Below are 6,531 nucleotides of genomic sequence, written 5' to 3'. Positions count from 1 at the left end.
AGGGTAGATTAAATACATCTGCAGAGACGCGAGTTCTCAAAATAATTGTCTCCCATGCCTCTGGTTTCTAGAATGTGCTTACAATACCAGGAAGAAAATGAAGAAAGAGTAGTCATAGGGTGCAAGAAAGGCTCGAGCTCGAGAGTGAGGAGAACAGAGCCCCAGAACGATGGCGGAAGGAGGTCCCCGGTGAAGGCCGTGGGCCAGGCACGGGGACCGCACCACTCGTCCAGACCAGAGCAGGTCCGGAGGCTCTGGGGGAGAGCTCCTCCGTAAAGCTGCGAGAACATCCAGTGTGTGTTTACACAACCAAAGAAGATTTCTCTAACGAGGGGAAGTTTGGGGATAAAACGAGTGGTAAGTTCATAGAGACAGATGACAGTCGTTACCTCCAGCGCAAAGAGCTGCTCTAGGAAAGGAAAAGTAATCACGGCGCCACGTGGTTCGGCTGTGAATAGCGTTTGCACAGCCACGGTTGCCTTACGCCTGAGCAGCAATCTACCAAAATGACATGAAAACTGCACGTATTGGGAAGAGGAGGGATTAGAAGTTGATGTGGGAGCTGCGGACGGAGAGGGAAGGAAGGAGACCTGAATTTTCATCTTGGATTGCAGAAACACAGTAAATGCAGCTTAAAGTGAAACAATCAAAATCAACAATATAAGCTGCTGTTTAGAAGTATAGAAGTTAATGCTTAAAGACTCAAACAGAAGGGTTGAACAGGAAATTGGGGGACTGCTGTTCTTGGCATAATTCTCGCACAATTTCTTAAGTCTGTGTTATCTGCATGCAAAACTTTGATGGTCAACAATAAATTTAAAACAAATAATGCCGTGATAAGCAATTCTATGCAGAAAAGGGTTTCTGTTGCCCAGGCTAGAGTGCCGTGGCGTTAGCCCAGCTCACAGTAACCTCAGACTCCTGGGCTCAAGCGATCCTCCTGCCTCAGGCTCCCGAGTAGCTGGGACTACAGGCACGTGCCACCATGCCCGGCTAATTTTTTCTATTTTTAGTTGTCCGGCTAATTTCTTTGTATTTTTAGTAGAGACGGGGTCTCGCTCTTGCTCAGGCTGGTCTCGAACTCCTGAGCTCAAACGATCCTCCCGCCTTGGCCTCCCAGAGTGCTAGGATTACAGGCGTGAGCCACCGCGCTGGCCAGAAAAGGGTTTCTTTTTTAATTTTTAAGAATTACTTCCAAAGATTCCTAAAAGTGAAAATATTGGCCAATGGTGTACCCTTTTTAAAGTTTTTTGCCACATTTTGACATATTCTTTAAAAAGTTGTCTCTGCTCTGTTCCCTGAGCAGTCTGCGCTGACCTGGACGTCCACAGCCCTTCCTGGCTGCTGCGCGGGCTCTAGCCACGCACTGAGCATCTCTGATGTAAAGGCCGGGAGTTTGACTACTTAACTTGGGTTGCAGGACCCCAGAGGAGAGCGGGGGCCTTCGTGGAGGCTACGGGGGCAGGCTTCTTGGAGAAGGTGTTATGCAAGAAGAAAGAAGAGTTTTGCATGTGGGGAAGGCTTTCTGGTGGGAGTGGGAGAAAGCCATTCTACGGTGGTGGTTTTTATGTGACGTTCAGTCAGACGCAGCCGCAAGAGGAGACTCGGGCAGCTCCATAACGCAGAGCTTGGGCGCAGGCGGCAGGCGCACCGCCCAGGGAGAGCCGTGTTCTGGCCAGGCGGCGAAAGAGAAGGGAGGGGAACGTCTAGGCCAGAGCCTGTTGGGGGGTTTCCAGGGGAAAGGCAGGGAGGGAGAACAGCTTAGAGCTGGCTAGCCTGGCTGTGAGCCATGGGGTGGTCCCTGAGCGCCTAGTCCCTGGCCCCGGGCTGGTTCAGGCCCAGGCATGTTTCCTCTTGGCGCGTGAAGCCAGGTAGGGGAGGGCTGCTGTTTTTGGTGGTTGGTTTGCGCGTCCCAGCCGTGCCGGGTGCTGGGCTAAGCCCGCTGCTCACTCTAAGCATTGGCTACTCAGGACAGCCCCTGCCCGGCCAGAAAGGTTTTTTTAAGATGTCAAAACATCATAATAGGCCGGGCGCAGTGGCTCACGCCTGTAATTCTAGCTCTCTGGGAGGCCGAGGCGGGCGGATTGTTTGAGCTCAGGAGTTCGAAACCAGCCTGAGCAAGAGCGAGACCCTGTCTCTACTAAAAATAGAAAGAAATTAATCGCACAACTAAAAATACATAAAAAAAATTAGCCAGGCATGGTGGCGCATGCCTGTAGTCCCAGCTACTCGGGAGGCTGAGGCAGGAGGATCATTTGAGCCCAGGAGTTTGAGGTTGCTGTGAGCTAGGAGGACGCTACGGGCACTCTAGCCCGGGCAACACAGTGAGACTCTGTCTCAAAAAAAAAAAAACATCATAATATACAGAAAATTAAAAATATAAACACATCAAAAGGCAGCTCGAATTAGCTGCAGGACACACAGGAGGGGCAAGGGAGAGTAGCCTTAGAGACAACAGGAACCAGCGACAGGAGCACCGTCTCTCCCTCAAGCCTCCCCTTGGAGAGAAAGAGCCACTGGCCTTGCGAGGAAGCCACACTGCCCAGGGCTGCCACAGCTGTGGTTGACCAAGCTCCTGGGTGCTCCAGGCAGTGTGTGGTTTGGAGACCCTGGTCACCCCCCTGGAGGCTGCTGGACCCCAGGGAGCTGCCTTCTCCCGGGAGCCCAATGGGGCCAGGGGTCTCCCCAGGGAAGGAGAGTATGGCTGGCTGAGTAACGGCCCGCAAAGACATCCAGGTCCTAATCACGACAACCTGCAAACGTTGCCTTTTGCAGCATAAAGGGACTTTGCGGGTGTGATTGAGTTAAGGATCTCGACATGGGGAGATTGTACTGGCTTGTCTGTGTGAGCCCCAAATGCAGCAAGTGTCCTTGTAGGAGGGAGGCGGAGAGAGACCAGATAGGAGACGGGACAACGTGATCCCAGGGGCAGAGACTGCAGCCATGCGGCCACCCGCAGCCGCCAGGGGCTGGGAAAGGCTGGCAGCAGACACCCGCCCCCTGCACCTCCAGAAAGAAGCAGCCTTGCTGACACCTTGATTTCAGCCCCGTGAAGCGGACTCCGGGCTTCTGGCCTCCAGAACTCTAAGGGAATAAATTTCTGTTTTACGTCATTGAGTTCGTGGTAGTTTGTCACAGCGGTTGTGGGGCGGCTCCTCCTGGAAGCCATGACCTGGTGCAGGGGTCCCACAGGGCCTGGGGAGGAGGCAGCTGGGGGTTGAACCCAAAGCCTGCAGCCCCTGAGAAAGCTGGTTTCTTCGGGAGAGAGTCAGCGCCGTCTTCCGAGCCCACACCTCCCAGGCCTCCCCTCCGTCCACTCGGCCTCCGCCTCCCCGTGGAGTCCCACGGCTGCGCTGCGTCGGGACGTCACTGCGGCCTCAGACCACCGGGCCCCCGGCCTCGCTGGAGTCCTCTTGGCAGGGGTGGAAACCAGTGGACACTGGGCCCAGGACAAAGGACCGTGCTGGTTGGTTAGCCGAAGCCCGGGGCGTCGATGTCGGGCGTGGCGGGTCAGGGCTCGTCCCAGGCCCCAGGCCCACGTATCTCCTGCTACCCGACCGTCCCCCAGCTCTGCCACGCTCTGCGTTGCCTTCAGTCTCCGCCAGGCCCCAGCACCTCAGACTTCCATGTGCCCCGCGAGAAACAGTCCCTCCGAAAGTCCCTGAGGGGTGTCTGCTCAAGCTTGGTTGAACTCCTGCCCACCTCAGAAGCAGTAACTTTGGCAGGGAGTGGAGTCCTCCGAGTCAGCCTTTGGGCCCGTGCCTGTGCGGGGTGCTGAGGGTCTGCGCCTCTGGCAGCCTGTGACCGAGGGTGGGGCGGGAGAGAGCGCTGAGGGACCGCACCCTGAGAGAGAGCATGTGCTTCGCCAAAAGATGCCCCTCCTGCTGCCTGTCTCGCAGGTACCCTGGGCACGCCCCGCGTCCTCGCGGTCCGCAGGCTGCCCAGCCCTGGCAGTGGCGCTGAGCCTGCCGTTTGGGCTGCAGGCCCTCTCTGTGTTCTCTGCCCCCTTGTCAGCACCTGCCTCAGCCCCAGCCTGATGGCCTTGGCACTTCGCAGGAACCAGACCGAGTCCTGCCACGAAACGCTCCTCACCTGCCCCAGCCAGAAGAGGCAGTGGCAGGAAGCACATGGCACCCCGGGGAGTTACGTATCAATCTCTCTGACGTCGGTTTCCTCATCCGAAGATGGGGCGGTGGTAACGCCCGCTCACCTGCCCGGGCGAGCGTGAGGGGAGCCGTAGGAGGATGCCGTGCAGGTGTGAGCGGGCCCACAGGCATCCGGCAGTTCCCCCCAAGTGGCATTGAACTTGGAGAATGTGCCCTGGACCAGCGTGTGTTCCCTGGGTCAGCAGCTCCAGGCTGGATTCCTCTGTGCAAGCCGCCTGTTAATTTTTAGAGAGATTCGTCCTGGTCCACGAAAGGCCACCAACGGAGGGCCTTCTGGAGCCTGGGGCTCAGGGCCGGGGAGAGACCAGTTCAGAAGCGGCTCAGCCGAGGAGCCATAGGCCTTGCCAGGCACACTCCTTGCCCAGGGGCTCCTACACCCTCTCCCCAGACAACACCCAGTAAGAACTCTGTGGGCAAGGACAGGCCTGGCCAAACATCCCGCTCTGCAGAGTCCTGTCTGCCTTGCCGCTCTCTCCTGGCAGGGCTGGATGGGCAGCATTTGCCTTGGTTTCGGTGGCTTCCAATACCCGGCTCAAGCTTCCACGTTCTGAACCTCAGGCCTAATCCACCCCCAGGGAGCAAGACTGGAGGACGGAGGGTTCCCACACCCATCGCCCAGCCACGTGGACAGTGGTGTGGTGGCTCCCACGTGTCCGTGATCCTGTCCAGAGAGCGGGAGGTCTCTGGGAGGCTGCTCAGAGCTCAGCCAGGTTTACCGGTCTGTGTGCGCAGGGAGCAGGGGGGGGCTCACGGCGGCCCCCGAGCACCAGGCACTCGGCCAGACACAGGGGAGATGCTGCACGCCACGAAATGCTGAATCGGGCAAAGAAGGGCTGCAGTTCTGCACAACGCCCAGGGTTATTTGTTCCTGGGGGTTGGGGTCCTCGGGGAGGTTCCCCAGAGGAAGAAGCAGGCCTGGGACGGAGAGGGTGCCTGTGGGCGAGGCTGCGGTGGCGTTGGGAGGCAGGGCGTGGCAGCGTGGGTGTGGCCAGCCACGAGCCTGGAATTCCCCAGGGCTTTCCAGAAGCCAGCGGGCCAGGGCGGAGTGGATTGCCCCTGCAGTCTCGTCCTCCTGCACCAGCCACAGCTGGGAAGCCCTGGGCAGGCACCCGTGGTCAGCTGGCGCACTCTGCCTTTGGCGGAGAACTGAGATGGGCTGGGAAGACGAAGGAGAGGGAGGAGAGGTGTCCTGGGCCGTGGGACAAGGCGCTGCCCTACACTGAGGATGAGAGTCGAGGGTGCTGCGGGGAGGCGGTGAGGAAGGCAGCTGCCCCGTCCAGCTGTGGTGCGAGGAGAAAGGCGTGTCTCGCGTCCGATTCCAGGGCCGGTGGGGACTGTCTTACGGTCCGGGTCAGCCCGAGCAGGCCTCCCCACGCCCACTGGCCCGGAAGAACTGACTAGGGGAGGTGAGGAAAGTGTTTCACGTGGTCAGAGAGGAAATGGCCTCACCCCAGTTTACAGACGAGCAAACCGGGGCTCAGAGCGTGGCTAAAGCACCCCACGGGCTGGGCAGCGGGGGGCTGGCTGGGAGCAGCCCAGGGTCGCTGAGCGCTGGCTCCAGATGGGCGAAGGAGGGGCCGACAGGTCTGTGCTGTGACGGGCAGCTCGGATTGCTGGCCTGGAGAACAGGAGGATTGGGAGTCAGGAAGGCCAGGAGAGCTGTGCTGGCTTGAGTGTGTCCCCCCGAGTGCACGTGTTGGCAGCTTAGCCCCCAGCACAAGTGCTGAAAAGTGGTCCTTTAAGAGGCGGTTAAGTCACGAGGGCTCTGCCATCGTGAATGCATTAGTGCCATTTTCCAGGGAGTGGGTGGGTCATAAAAGCGAGTTTGGCCCCTTCTTGCTCTCTCTCTCACACGCATGCACACTCTCCTGCCCTCCCACCTTCTGCCGGGGTGATGCAGCAAGAAGGCCCTGTCCAGATGCCAGCCCCTTGATCCCGGACTCCCCAGCCTCCCGCACTGTAGGCCAAATAAATTTCTGTTCATTATAAATTACGCAGTCTGTGGTATTCTGTTACAGCGACAGAAAATGAACTAAGACAGAAGCCGAGGCGAGCTCAGGCGGGGTGCGGCCCAGTACGAGTCCGGGTCAGGAGCAGGACGTCGGGGCAGAGCGGGGGCTTCCCAGGAGCTCTGGATCCGCTCAGGGCCGCTGGGGCTTCCTGGGCCCAGCCTCGTCACCTCTGCGTTCACGCGCCTCACCCCTGCAGCTCCCCTACAGCCCCCTGCAGCTGGCCTGGTCTCTTTCATGTCCCACACGCTCCCGGCAGTTGCATCTCTCCTGCTCGACCCTACCCGAAATAGCCTGTGCTTCCGAAAAGCCTGCCTCCTTGGGCTTTATCTCAGCAGGCCCCCCGGGAAGCTTTT

The sequence above is a fragment of the Propithecus coquereli genome, unplaced genomic scaffold (assembly GCF_000956105.1).
Source record: "Propithecus coquereli isolate 6110/MARCELLA unplaced genomic scaffold, Pcoq_1.0 Scaffold689, whole genome shotgun sequence".
Classification (NCBI taxonomy): Eukaryota; Metazoa; Chordata; class Mammalia; order Primates; family Indriidae; genus Propithecus; species Propithecus coquereli.
The sequence above is the reverse complement of the archived record's forward strand: the minus strand, read 5'-3'. Positions refer to the sequence as shown.